Here is a 14,590-nt window from a genome sequence, read left to right on the forward strand (position 1 = left end):
AGGATTCCCTCCAAGGAAAGCCCACTCCCTGCTCTCAAGCAGTCTCAGCGTACCTCTCGTCCTTTGCTTACAGCCCTGTGATGGTTCCTGGTTATCAGAGTACAAACTCCATACCAGAGCTTCCAAGATTCCCAGTGACCTCCCCAGCCTCATGGCTAACATTCCCACATGCCATGCTGCCCTACCAGCCCTTTCCAACCACGTCTCCATCACTCTTGCATACCACCCTGCCCTCTGCATATGAAGCTCCTGCTTTCCCAGCCACTCACTTGCCTGCTGATCCACAGGGTGTTTTCTATCCACACACCTCAGTGCTTTCCAGAAGGAAATGACTCCCTTCCCATCCTTGTTGAAGTGAATGAATGAGTCCACGAATTCCAAGCTACCTAAGGCCAACATGGGGCACTAGAGACTCAGCAGGGTGGTTGGTGCACCCCAGACTCTGTGTACAGTCCCCCGGCTTCCTTGGGCAGAAGGTACACTGGCCTCTACACTGTAGTGCCAGCTCCCAGTAAGCACAGAATAAATGTTAGTGACTACTATTATGGAAGAAATTTAACTCTTGCCCCTTCGAGACTGATATCCCCACTCCTGGTGCCTTTCTTCCCCAAACTCTGCCATGGCTGGCTCCCTTGCACTCGATGTCCCCTCAACAGTCAAGTCTGGTTTCCACCTCCTTGTTGTCCACGGGCTCTGAAGGCCCAACATGAGCCTTCTGTTTGATTCAGCTCGATCTTGCCTCAGTGTAGTGGTTTGAATAAGAACAGCCCCCATAGCCAGGTGGTGGTGGCACACGCCTTTAATCCCAGCATTTAGGAGGCAGAGGTAGGCAGATCTCTGTGATTTCAAGGCCAGCCTAGTCTACAGAGTGAGTTCCAGGACAGTCAGGGCTACACAGAGAAATTCTGTCTCAAAAAACAAACACAAAACAATAATAATAATAATAGCCTCCATAGGTTCAGATATTTGAATGCTTAGTCACCAGAGAGTGGAACCATTTAAAAGGATTATAAAGATTAGGAGTAGGTGTGGTGTTGTTGGAGGAAGTGTGTCATTGGGAGTGAGCTTTGGTCTTAGAAAAGCCCAAGCCAGGCCCAGGGTCTTTCTTTTTCTGCCGACTGCAAATCAGGATGTAGAATTCTCAGTTACTTCTCCGGCACCACGTCTGCCTACACACCGCCATGCTCCCCACCATGATGATAATGGACTCAACCTTCAACCTTGTAAGCTAGCCCCAGTTAAATGCTTTTTATAAGAGCTGCTGAAGTCACAGTGTCTCTTCACAGCAATAGAACACTGACTAAGACACGCAGTTTTGCCCAAACTGATAGAAGACACTGAGTGTGAAGAAGAAGTGTCGGGGGTTGAGGTACTGGCCATTTTAAATGTCTGCTAGCATGTTCTGAGTGCCTGCTACATGATGAGTGCCCCTACTTGCTCCCTCAACAGGTACTGGCTGCCATCTATGTCTACCAGCAGGGGCCAGCCTTGTTCAGCTGATGGCTGCCCAAATGTCTGCTGATTACCCATCATGAAGGAAGCAAGCATGGGGCGGGGGCGGGTCAAGGACATAAAGAAGAGAAATTATTTTAGGTGGTATGGCAGATAAGTAGTCTTATTCTTTTTTTTTTTTTTTTTTTTTTTGACATTTCTCTGCAAGGAAAGGGAACTGTATCTGCATCCTTATCACCCGGACTGGCCTGGAACTTCATCTGTAGAGCAGGCTGGCTTTGAACTTGTGGCATTCTCCCTACCTCTGCCTCCTGAGTACTGGCTGAATCAGGCTTGCTAATTATGGCTTTTTATTTTCTGTAGTTTATGATCTTCTGACGTGTTTGGGGTGTGGCTGGCTGGAAAAGACTAGAGCTAATTCCAGAGACAGCAAACAAGGCCTTCAGACACACCTTCCTGTACAATTTAGAGCCAGAGTTCCAACCACCCTTCAATGTCTCACTCTCACACCAAATCCAGGACCATGTAATAAACAGCTAGGTGATTATTCCTGCATCCCAAAGCACCCAGAGATTACCACACACCCAGTCCTGACTGGTTGCACTCTGACTTCCTGTCTACCTTTCTTCCCATGAAAACTCAAGAAAGGCCCTGCCTTTCCCTTCCTTCCTTCCCTCCCTTCCTCCCTCCCTCCCTACCTCCCTCTGCTTTCTGGCCTGTCTGGGCTTCCTTATGTGGCACAATGGCAGGCCCCTTCCTCTTGGAGCAGTGAGTGACCACATTTGCTTTCAATGTTCTTAGTGTCTGTGTCATAACTCAGTCACCTCTTTACTGAGCCATTAACATCCTGTGCTGCATACTTTTATGTCAACTTGACACAGGCTGAAGTCATCTGAGGAGGGAACCTCAAGTGAGAAAATGCCTCCTAAGATTGGACTGTAGGGCATTTTCTTAACTAGTGATTGATAGAGGAGGACCTAGCCCATGGTGGGTGGTGCTATCCCTGAGCTGGTGGTCCTGTTTCTATAAGAAAGCAGGCTGAGCAGGCCATGATAAGCAAGTCAGTAAAGCTGCACTCTTCCACTCTTACTCAACGGTAAGGGCCTCTTGCCGTTGAGTTCCTGACTTCCTTCAGTGATGAACAATGATTTGGAAGCATAAGCCAGATGAAATCTTTCCTCCCCAACTTGATTTTGGTCATGGTGTCTCATCACAGCAACAGTAACCCTGACTCGGACACACCCCACGAGAACAATGAAGACATCAGAAAGAGCGATCATCATCAGAACATGGCACCAGAGATGCCTTCTGCCAAGGCTGCAAGACTGGCAGAATCTCCTTGCCTTTTGAGCCAGGAATGAACAGCTGTGCTGGAAAGCAGCCTGAGCTACCTTTGAATGGACTGTCACAGAGGGGAGCAAGCCGCCACTGGCACTCCTGTGGGCACAGAGAGGGACTGGCCATTCAGAGCTCCTGTTTGATAGTCAGTACTCAGCGGACAGAAGGAAACCACACTGAAACAAAGCCTATGCCTGGGGATACATACCCACGCAGAGTCCTGCCCAGACGCAAGCTTTCTAAGCAGGATGGTGGTGGTTGGGGTTTTGTTGTTATTTGTTTGTTTGTTTTGATAGGTTCTGTGTCTGCAGCTCTGACTGGCTTGGAACTCGCTTTGTAGACCAGACTAGCCTTGAACTCAGACCTACCTGCTTTTGCCTCCAAAGTGCTGGGATTGAAGATTGGTGGTTTTTTTGTTTTTGTTTGTTTGTTTGTTTTTGGTGTGGGGCTTTTTTGTTTGTTTGTTTGGGGTTTTGTTGTTGTTTTTGAGACAGGGTCTCTATGCAGCTCTGGCTCTCCTGGAACTCTCTATGTAGACCATGATCACTTTGTAGTGTGGCCTCCAGGTAACAAGTGTCACTCACAACCCAAGGCCACCAACTAGGGTTACCTAGATTCAGCCATAGTCACAGAGGCAGGGAAGTGGGCAAGCACAATAAAACTGAACTCCTCTCCCCCACAGACTCCACAACCACACACAGAACTGCAAATTCAAGCCAACAAGAGTGTGGAAAGATCAACTCTGAGGACACATAAAATGCAAGAGACCCAGGAAAAATTGTAATAATTGGTACCCCAATTACCATGAGCAGAGTTGAGCAATTCTTGCTATACCTAATCTAAATTCCTACAGAATCATAAATATTAATAATAATAGACCATTGTTTAAGCCACTGTGCTCTGGAATATTTTATTATACAGCAGTGAGTGGCCAGAACACTATTTCTGCAAAACGCTGAAAACAAATTATTTCCAACCTAGAATTCTATCTATACCCACTAAAATCATTGCTCACACAGTCTTAGACTCAGCCCAGATTTTTACCTCTCAGGAATCAAATGTAGGAGTCAGCCAGAGTCAGGAAACACGGTGCCAGCCCCGAAGTGGGGAGGTAGCTGATCACCAGTGGACCCTGAAGACTAGGGGTTCCCACATCCTGTGGGAGGTTTGCATCGCTGGCAGAGTGAGGGGATGGACTTGTGAACTATGCAGAAAACCAAGCAAACAAGGCCAGTGAAGGCAGGAGTGGGGGTCAGTCCTGGTGGGCGTCAGTCCTGGTAGGCATCAGTCCTGGTGGGTGACTCAGACAAGGCCAGTGAAGGCAAGAGTGGGCGTCAGTCCTGGTGGGGGTCAGTCCTGGTGGGGGTCAGTCCTGGTGGGGGTCAGTCCTGGTGGGCGTCAGTCCTGGTGGGTGACTCAGACAAGGCCAGTGAAGGCAAGAGTGGGCGTCAGTCCTGGTGGGGGTCAGTCCTGGTGGGGGTCAGTCCTGGTGGGGGTCAGTCCTGGTGGGCGTCAGTCCTGGTGGGTGACTTAGACAAGGCCAGTGAAGGCAGGAGTGGGGGTCAGTCCTGGTGGGGGTCAGTCCTGGTGGGCGTCAGTCTTGGTGGGTGACTTAGACAAGGCCAGTGAAGGCAGGAGTGGGGGTCAGTCCTGGTGGTGACTCAGACAAGGCCAGTGGGGGTCAGTTTTGGTGGGCGTCAGTCCTGGTGGGTGACTCAGACAAGGCCAGTGAAGGCAGGAGTGGGGGTCAGTCCTGGTGGGTGTCAGTCCTGGTGGGCGTCAGTCCTGGTGGGTGACTCAGACAAGGCCAGTGAAGGCAGGAGTGGGGGTCAGTCCTGGTGGGCGTCAGTCCTGGTGGTGACTCAGACAAGGCCAGTGAAGGCAGGAGTGGGGGTCAGTCCTGGTGGGCGTCAGTCCTGGTGGTGACTCAGACAAGGCCAGTGAAGGCAGGAGTGGGGGTCAGTCCTGGTGGGCGTCAGTCCTGGTGGGCGTCAGTCCTGGTGGGTGTCAGTCCTGGTGGGGGTCAGTCCTGATGGGGGTCAGTCCTGGTGGGCGTCAGTCCTGGTGGTGACTCGCTGCTCTCCCTGAGCCCGTGTTCTGCTGGGCTCTGCCCTGGGGCTGCTGTGGTGCCAGCCCACATTCTGTAGCTCTCAGTGGTCCACAGATTTGTCTCTTCCTTTGGTGCAGGAGCTTGCCCCTTCACCTTGCCTTGCACTCTCACTGAAGTCACTAGGAAGCTTGCTCCATGCCCCATGTTCTGAGATTGAAATGCAGAGGGCAGAGCACAGCAGCCAGGGCAAGGCTTGCTGCAAATGGAGGCAGGGTCTGTGTTTGGGGCAACGGTGCGGGGTGGAGACGGCAGTGAGAGGATGAGAGTGGGGTCTAGGTGGAACTGATGGAGGTGATGGGGTGATCGTGGGGGCGGGGACGGTGGCAGGTGGATGAGAGTTGGGGGCAGCAGAGTGCTGATGCATGTGCCATGTGAAGAAGGTCCTAGGCTTTCTTGCTGGCTGGGCACGTGAAGATCTGACATCTCCATGGGGTTATAACCTTGAGCCCTAACTCCTTTGTCCTTTCTTCAATCCTTTTCCTTCTATTGGAAGTAAAGAAACAAGCACAGGCTGATCAGTCACTGATGTGTGTACAACTCATCCCTGTCACAAAGTTCATCTCGGCCAGTCTCCCAAGAAGGAAGTTTCTCCACCCAGCTCATCATGGGAAAGGGAGCTGGCAATGAAGGGCAGTGTCGGGCTGGCCCCTGGGGACCTGCTATCATATCCTTAGCAAAGAAGCTTAGAAGGAACCCACCACAGTCATTGATAGGACCCCAACCTAGTGGGGTATGGTGGTGCCTGTAACCCCAGCTAGTTGGAGGGTGAGACAGGAGGGTTGAAAGTCCAAAGCTAGCCTAGAAACCTGGGAAGGCTGTACCTCAAAATAAAATTTAAAAGCACTGGGCTGCCATGCTCAGGGCCCTGGGTCCCATGCTCAGCAGGGGACACACCTTTGTTCTCCCTTTTCAGGGCTTCGCTTCTCCTCTCTTCCTCCTCCTCTTCCTTCTCCTTTCTCCTTCCTGCTCCTCCCTCTCTCTCTTTCTGATGAGCCATGTTTTCCCCCAGGCTCCACAGCACCGCCAGAGATGAGGCTGAGGAAAAAGGAACTGAACTGGGGCCTTCATTCTCCACGGCCACCAAGGCCTCCAATCACAGCCCCCTTCCTGCTCACCATCCAGGCAAGCTCCGCCCACTTTCCCTCCTGTCCGCATAGTGTAACTCAGATGATGGTGATCCACATCTACGCGCTCATGTGCCATCTCCCCTGACTCGTCACCATCTCCTGGGAGGGAGAGATGGCTTAGATGCTCCTCTTTGCCTCTTGGGAACCTTAAACCTCTGGGGAACTGGCTCTCCTGCCCAGCCCTCCACAGCAGTCGCAGGGGCCATGCCCAGGGCTCCTTTTGGTCCTCTCCCCAGACTGCATGAGCTGATCCCGGGTCTCACTCTCTTGTTGCCTTTATCACTGTGACTTTTCACAAACATACTCATTGATCATAATGAGGCCAAAGTTCTGCAGTCTGCACCACCGTCTCCTGGATTCTATCACTTAAGAAAAATGTGCTGTGAGACAGGAAAGCATCAGGTGACCTGCGTCACTTAGATGGGCAGAGCCACTCCCAACATCATGCCTGTCCAAAGCTCATACTGGCTGTAGGACATACTTCCCACCCTTGGCAAGCCAAGTCCTTGGGGGACCTGGGTCTCTTCCACAAGTGGCGCTCTTCCTCCCTGCGGCGTCCTGTCCGAGGCCCACACCCTGCAGTCTCGCCCTGCATTTGCATGTGTCTCCTTGGCCCCAAAGGCCCTCTGTGTCCCTTGCCATTGAGCAAATTCTGTCTACCCTACAGGCTCAGGTCACAAATGGAGCCTCTGAGCCCCAGTCAGGGGACATTTGTTCCAGGACATAAGGGAGAAGAAAGTGAGGGGAGGTGCCCAAGGACGTGGGCTGGGGAAACTCACCCCTTTTCTCCTATGGAGAACCTCAAGTCAAGTTGGGTGTGAAGTGAGACCCCATTGATGTCAGCCACCGACCACTGTGCACCTGATACAGTTTGCTTCTCTAGGAGATGTGAGGCTGGGTCTGGAGCACGGCCAGTAACCCGTTAGGCAGGAGGCAGGAGGCTCTCCAGTTCTATGCTAGCCTGAGCTATAAAGAACAAGCTTGTAAAACACAGAGAAGCAGGGAGGGAGGGAGAAGATGGGGATGATGGAGGTAGGGAGGGGAAGAAAGAAAGAGAAATCTAGACCCCGGAAATCCCAGGTCCTTGCTCCCAAGCTCCGATCCCATTCATTTGGGGCTGAACAGGAAGCTCTCTACCACAGCAGGGGAGCTGTGAGGGACAAGTTAACTGAAAGTTTCGGAGTATTTAGTGGAGAGGAGTTTGCTCACTCCCAACACAAAGACGTGAGACCTGTCGGGGTGAGAGAGAGGCCAATACTCTGATCTAATCATAAATGAATATGGATGTGGAGATGCTATGCTGTACTTTACCAATATGTTCAATTACTTTGTGTCAGTTAAAAATAAAAATATACGTCTACTCATGCTGTAAAGTGTCTGAGGAAAGGTAAGGAGCATTAGGGACTCCCAATCATTCTATGAACCCCCATGCCCAGGCCATCCTCTGCTGGGCCTGACCCAGCAAGGGCTCCTTCCCCTCAGCTCAGAGGATGCTTTGGCCACACCTCACAAGACTCCAGGAAACCAAACACCTCTAGAATTCGATCCACTGGTAGTGTGGACCCCACACCTACCCAGGACTTCTGGGAGGACCCCAGGGGAAGGGACCTCTTCCTCTGCTAAAGGCCCGGCCATGGGCGCCCCCATCCCACAGCCACCCACTCATCCTCATCCCCACCGCAGCTCCCTAAGTCCTTTCTTTCACTTCCGCTTTCTTTTATTCCTTCCCACAGCTGCTCCCCAGGAAGCGGCTGTTGTACAGTTATTTTTCATCACCCTAAAAAACGGCAGTGCAGAGGGACGGCCAAGAACAAGGGAGAGAGGGTGAAATGCCAGCTACAAACAAGGCTGGACCCAGGTGCCCCTCTGCTGACCCCACAGGGGCTGCTCCTGATCCCACCAGCCCAGCTAAGTGGTCCAGATACAAAGACAGGGACCCAGGGACATTTTAGCTTCCTTCCCCTGGGACACCAGACTTCCTGTAGCCAGAGGCAACGCCCTCCTCCCCAGCCAACTGCTTCTTCTGGGAGACAGGTATGGATCAGATCCCAGGTCTGGATTCCAGCATTTCACATACTGGCTGTCCAGCACCAAGCAAGCCTCCCTCTCCCTCAGCTTCATTCCCCTGCTGAGGAACAAGGTGAGGATCAGGCTATGGCCTGTGCTGACCAGGAGAACATCAATGTTCTCTGAAATCAAGCCAACAGGCAAGTGAGTCCTGTCTGAACAAGGGCTGGCCTGCCAGAGCCTTCCCCCTGTGACCAGGACAAGGACTGCGCTAGGGTTGGGGTTAGCACGGTTAGTACTCCCTGAGGTGACCCAGCACTTGATGTCTGAGTCTGTGACAGACGGCCTCCATACCCCTGGCCTGCCTGCTTTATGAGCCCTCCAGGGGCTACTGGTAACACCATGCTCACTCTACAGATGCAGAAACTGAGGCCCAAAGGCACTCAGCAACCCACTCAAAGTATGAATGGAACTGAAAGAAGATCTGAGCCGAGCAGAGTGGAGCCAGCCTTTCCCCCTCAGGCCCAGGGCCAGACTCAGCAATCTTCCTCACCTCTTTCTGGATAGCAAATGAGGTGGTTAATTCACTTCCTAAGGGGTCCTCCCCCTCAGTCTTGAAGGATCCCTTCGGCTGCTCCAAATACCCCCAGGGTCTTGGGAAGGCAGAACCCGGGCTGCCTCAGCCTGGAGAGGAGGTCTTAGCCCTACATTCTAGAAGAAACAGGCTTCACAGGTGGCCTCACCAATTCAAGCCTAGTTCTGCCCAACCCAGTAAAGTGGCTAGTGCCACAGGTAGCTCTGCCCGCTGGTGCCCGTCCCCCCACCCCACCCCCGCAAGATGTCAGCGAATGAGTCTGAAAGACCCAAAGTTTGCCTCAATCCCAAGGACCCCAGCTTACCCCCGGCTAAGAGCCCCCGAGGCAGCTGAGCTGGATGTGCCCCGGAAGGGGCACAGAGGCAGTGATGTGCACCAGGCACAGGTGGGCACCGTCTGGAGCCAGCAGCCCGCAGACTTTGGCACCATCTCCACCTCCCCTGAGCAATCATTAACCCTGCAGAGACCACACCTCCTCCCTCCCTCCTAAGGCACCGGCTGCAGCTGGAGCAGGCAAGGCCCCAGGGCTGCAGTACTGCAGGGACAGGCAAGCCCACTGCCAGAGAAGGGGACAGGCAGACGCCCAGCCCAGGGACCTGCTGCAGGCTGGAGACAGTGCTAGTCAGAGAGCACGTCAGGACCTCCTGTCCTCTCCTGGCTGCTCTTCGGTGGCGGGGACCTGTGGAGAAGCGGGGTAGGGAGAACAGGTGAGATGAAGGAACTTGTAATGAAACAACTGTCAAGCCCTGAGCCTCCAGCCCAATCCTGAGGCTGGCATGAAGGGGACACCCTGCGGCTGGAACAAGACCCTCCCAGTCAATATCTGTCCCCGCTAAGCAGGCAGGCCCTCACAGGACAGAGCTAATACGGGGTTGTTGGTTTATGATCTTTTTTCCCTTTCCTTTCTTTGTGTGTGTGTGTGTGTGTGTGTGTGTGTGTGTGTGTGTGTGTGTGTTTTGAGACAGGGTTTCTCTGCGTAATTTTGGTGCCTATCCTGGATCTCACTCTGTAGACCAGGCTGGCCTCGTACTCACAGAGATCCGCCTGGCTCTGCCTCCCGAGTGCTGGGATTAAAGGCGTGTGCCACCACTGCCCGGCTTTTTTCCTTTTTTTTTTTTTTTTTTAAGAAATTTTTTTATTCATTTTACATACCAACCACAGATCCCCCCTCATCCCTCCTCCCACTCCCACCAGTCTTCTCCCCACTCCCCACCCCCTCCTCCATGGGGAGTCAGCAAAGTCTGGTACATTCAGCTGAGGCAGGACCAAGGCTCTCCCCCCTGCATCAAGGCTCAGCAATGTGTCTGACTATAGGTAATCAGCTCCAGAAAGCCAGCTCATGCACCAGGGATGAATCCTGATCCCACTGCCAGAGGCCCTCAAACAGACCAAGCTACACAACTGTCTCCCATATGCAGAGGGCCTAGTCTGGTTCCATGCAGGTTCCACAGCTGTTGGTCTAAAGTTCGTGAGTTCCTACCGAGCTTGGTTCTGTTGTCGCTGAAGATTTCCCCATCATGATCTCGACAACCCCCCACCCCACCCTACCCCTCGCCTTGCTCATATAATTCTTCTTTCCATGCCTTATGCTCTTAATCCTAGCACTCAGAAGACAGAGGCAGGTGGATCCCTGTGAGTTCCAGGCCAGGCTGGTCTATATAACAAGTTCCAGATCAGATATAGTAAGATGTTCTCTCAAAGAAACAAAAACAAAGAAAAGAAAATCGAAGGACAGGGACACTTTTCCAGGGGCCCCACCCACTCACAATGGTGGCCTCCAAGCGAGGAACAGGTCCCCAGATCACCAGCCTGTTCAGATCACAGTGCCTCTTCCTACCTGGAGATCCTGCTCCCTCGGGATCCTGCTGTGTCCCTTTGAGGTTCTAGTCTTTGAGTGTAAACCCTCAGAGAGCACCAGATCCACCAAAAGGCTCATGGTTCTTCAAAGTCCTGGTGAAGGCTGTCCACATGTCTCTGGGGAGGAGCTAGAATCTGCATTTATTGAGCACCTACTGTGTGCTTTACATTGTGTCTCACAGATGCTGGGTGCCATAAGAATTAAGGAGCATGTTTGTGGTGCCCATCCCCCAGAAGGGAGCCTGAAGCCATGCCTCAGAGCCTTGACTGCTAGAGGCTGAGGGGAGCCACCTGATTCACAGGACAGGAAGTGCTGCCCTGACCCTCCCCATTACTCCCCTTAGGGGGGGGTCCTCCTCTATGCTTCTCCCTACCCACTAAGCATTCCTCATCTCCCAGTCATGAGTACCAGTCTCCAAATAGCCCAAGAACCCTTGCCCAGGTATTGGTCCTCTAGTTTCCTTTAGAAAACCCCACACATGGCTCCTCCACTCCATGCTGGGCATGTGGCTGAGGCCTAGGCAGCCAGACTTAGGACCACAGACAGCAAATGCACAGGTTCGGTTATAAGAATCAATGCGAAACCCAGCATGGAGGCCTGTGCTTATAATCCCAGCACAGAGGAGGCACAGGCCAGAGGAGTTCAAGGTCAGCCTGGGTTACATAGTGTCTTAAAAAAAAAATAAAAATAAATAAAAAATAAAAACAAACAAACCTAATGATTGGTCTCAAATAAAAGGCTTCAATTGGAATGGTTGAAAGGATAGATTTCTCCCTCCATATTTGGAGTCTAAACTACTGCGGATATTGCTTTGTATAAATAAAATGCTGATTGGCCAGTAGCCAGGCAGGAAGTATAGGCAGGACAAGCAGAGAAGAGAATTCTGGGAAGTGGAAGGCTGAGTCAGGGAGACACTGCCAGCCGCCGCCATAACAAGCAACATGTAAAGATGCTGGTAAGCCATGAGCCATGTGGCAAGGTATAGATTTATAGAAACGGGTTAATTTAAGATATAAAACAGTTAACAAGAAGCCTGAGCCATTAGGCCAAACAGTTTAAACAATATAAGCGTCTATGTGTTTATTTTATAAGTGGGCTGTCGGACTGCTGGGGCTTGGAGGGACCTGGAGAGAAAAACTCTAGCTACACTAAACTGTAAGAAAGTGACTGGGGCACCACACAGCTGTTTTAATGCCATGAGAGCAAGTAACCAAGAGAGCCCAAGACTAAGGAAAGCAGAGGTAAGAAACAAAAACACAGGTATGGTGTTACAAGCCTTTAATCCCATTGCTCCCGAGACAGCCCTTTCTTGAAAACAAACAAACAAAAAAGAAACAGAAACAATGTATTTCTTGTGACTTTGTGTTAGCTCCTGAAGTCCTCCACTACAGGGTCCTTCACCTAAACCAATAGATTGCCTTTTTTCTTTGATTTTGATGATTTCATTCTGATCTGACTACATTCCTCTTAGACATTCGAAGTCCTCTGTCCTTCCAACTCTCCACCAGATGCAAGGGAAGGGATAAGAGGCCAGAACTTGACTGTAGCTTGGCCATCTCCCAACTGCTAATCCTCTGGGAAAATTCCTCCTGAGGCCTACATGAAAGTGGGAGAAAAATCACACTGCCTACTTTATAGGCTGTTTTGTTGTTTTTTGAGACAGGTGTTTCCTATGTAGTCCTGGCTGTCCTGGAACTCATCTGTGGACCAGGCTGGCCTCGAACTCACACAGATTCACCTGCCTCTGCTTCCCAAGTGCTGGGGTTAAAGGTGTGCACCACCACTGCCTGGCACTTTTTTATAGGATTCTTTGGTGCTATAGGAGGAAGCACCGAAGAAATGGAGACAGGGGTGTGGCTGCCACCAAGTCTGACAACCTGAAACCAATCCCTAGGGTCACACGAAGAAAGAGAGCCCATTCCTGCTGGTTGTCCTCGACCTCCACAGATGAGCTGTGGCACATGCGTGCCCCCCACAGATGCAAATAAAAGTGTTTAAAAAGAACAAAGAACTAAGAGAGTACAAGTGGCCTGGGGACTTTACAGACCCCCACTGCCGCCACTCACTTGGGCTCCGGAGACTGAGCCAGAGCATTCCTGTCTTGTTACTACTATTCCGTAGCCTGCTACTCATAGGCAGAACCATGTCTGGTTCACAGTCAATGGATGTGTGTCATGTACTCAATGTCGGAGGAAGTTTTGACAGAATAGTTTGATTCCCCAAACCCTCCCAAATGTAAAACGAATTATTAAGATATATGTAGCTGGTTGTGCTAGCACACAACCTTTAATCTCAGAATTTAGAAGGAAGAAGCAGGCAGATCTCTGAGTTCAAGGCTAGCCTGGTCTACATAGTGAGTTCCAGGATAGCCAGGTTGACACAGAGAAACCCTATCTCAAAAAACAAACAAAAAGATACATATATTATATATCTGGATGAGGGAAGGAGAACCTATAATTAAGCCTTGTCTACAACATGTACCTTGGGGTTCTGGGTAAAAGAAGTAGTCCATGAAAGAGGTTTCTGAGAGTCTTGGTAGGCAAGACAAAAAGAAAAACAGGATCTATCTATTTAAAAACATATCTAAGGCCAGGAGTGACGTCACACGCCTTCAATCCCAGCATTAGGGGAGGAGAGCAGAGGCAGGTCGATCTCTACGAGTCCTGGGTCAGCCTGGTCTACGTACAGAGTTCTAAGCCAGCCAAGGCTACATAGTGAGACCACCTCAAACTACCAAACAGAAACATGTCTAAGTCAGTAGTGATGCAATCCTAGAATTCAAATAGACAGACAGGAGGAGCTGGAGGTTATCCAAGATTATTCAAGGTTATCCCTGACTACAGTCTGGTCTATACAATGTGAATCTACAGACCAGCTCTGGAACTATGCTGTGACTACAAGATTCAGTGCCTAGGAGTTTTCTCTCTGAAGTGTTCCTGAGGAACCTATGCAGGGCTGCACTCCCCTGACAGGATCACTCCATGTGACAGTCTAGACATCAGACACCAGACTATAGGGTCCATTTGGGTGGGGAAGCTAACTAACCTGGTCTGAACTGTGGTTATATATGGCCCCTGCTTAGGCAGGAGGCAAGAACGACAGGAAAGTCACACATTTAGTCTGGAGCACCATACATCAGTGTCAAGGTCTCAACGAACATTGGCTTTTGTTGTGGTGTGCAGCTGATGATTTTGTTGATGTTACAAGTGTAATCTCTTTTCCACAACTCTAGGATAGCCCTTTTATTATAGATGGAAAAAATGAGATCTAAGGCCAGATTATCAGTCGAGGGTCACATGTGCACAGTAACACTACCTGGGTAACTAATCTTGCCTGATTTTCTGACCACAGCTGGTGAATTCTGCTCTGGGAATGAAAGGGACTAATCGTGGGCTGGTGGCTTGGGTGGTGGGAGGAAAGGTAGGTGGCCTCACCAGAGGATCCATCTGTGCCTTAGACCTTGGGTCCAAGTACACCAGACTGGTCTGTGCCCAACCCAACTGGATGGACTCAGGACTCCTTCACCTGCTCTATGGCAGGGCCAGCAGCTCTGAGTCACTACTTTGACTGCCAAAAGGTGGACATAAGGCTAGACCTTTGCATAACATCTACATAAGCCTGATACGCTAATGACATCCTTCCCTTATGCCACCAAGGCAGCCTGAGAATTTCACTGGGCTCTGGGCTGTGATAACCTAGGTCTAAATAACAGATTCGTGTCCAATGTCAGTTTCAGGGAAAGGGAAGTAGAAAGTGGGGCTAAGAGCCAATGACGAAGCTAAGGCCTTCCTGAAACTTACCACCTTAGGTTCTCAGGTCCTCCCTCAAGCCCTTGCGTGTAAACTGCACATAAGGACAGGCTCCAATTCATGGAAATGTTGTAGGGACTAATCTTGTAATGTTTGAAAGCACCACACAGCAAGCCACAGAGCAATGTTTGCATGGGTAACGAGTATAAACCAAGGTTCTCCGGAGCCACGGCGTTAGTGTTCGCTTAAAACTTAAAAAAAAAAAAAAAAAAAAATCATTGGGCATCATGGAGCATGCTTTTAATCCCAGCACTAGGGAGACAAAGGCAGACGGATATCTGTCAGTACTAGGCC

Source organism: Peromyscus eremicus, chromosome 5 (assembly GCF_949786415.1).
Source record: "Peromyscus eremicus chromosome 5, PerEre_H2_v1, whole genome shotgun sequence".
In the NCBI taxonomy this organism is placed as follows: domain Eukaryota; kingdom Metazoa; phylum Chordata; class Mammalia; order Rodentia; family Cricetidae; genus Peromyscus; species Peromyscus eremicus.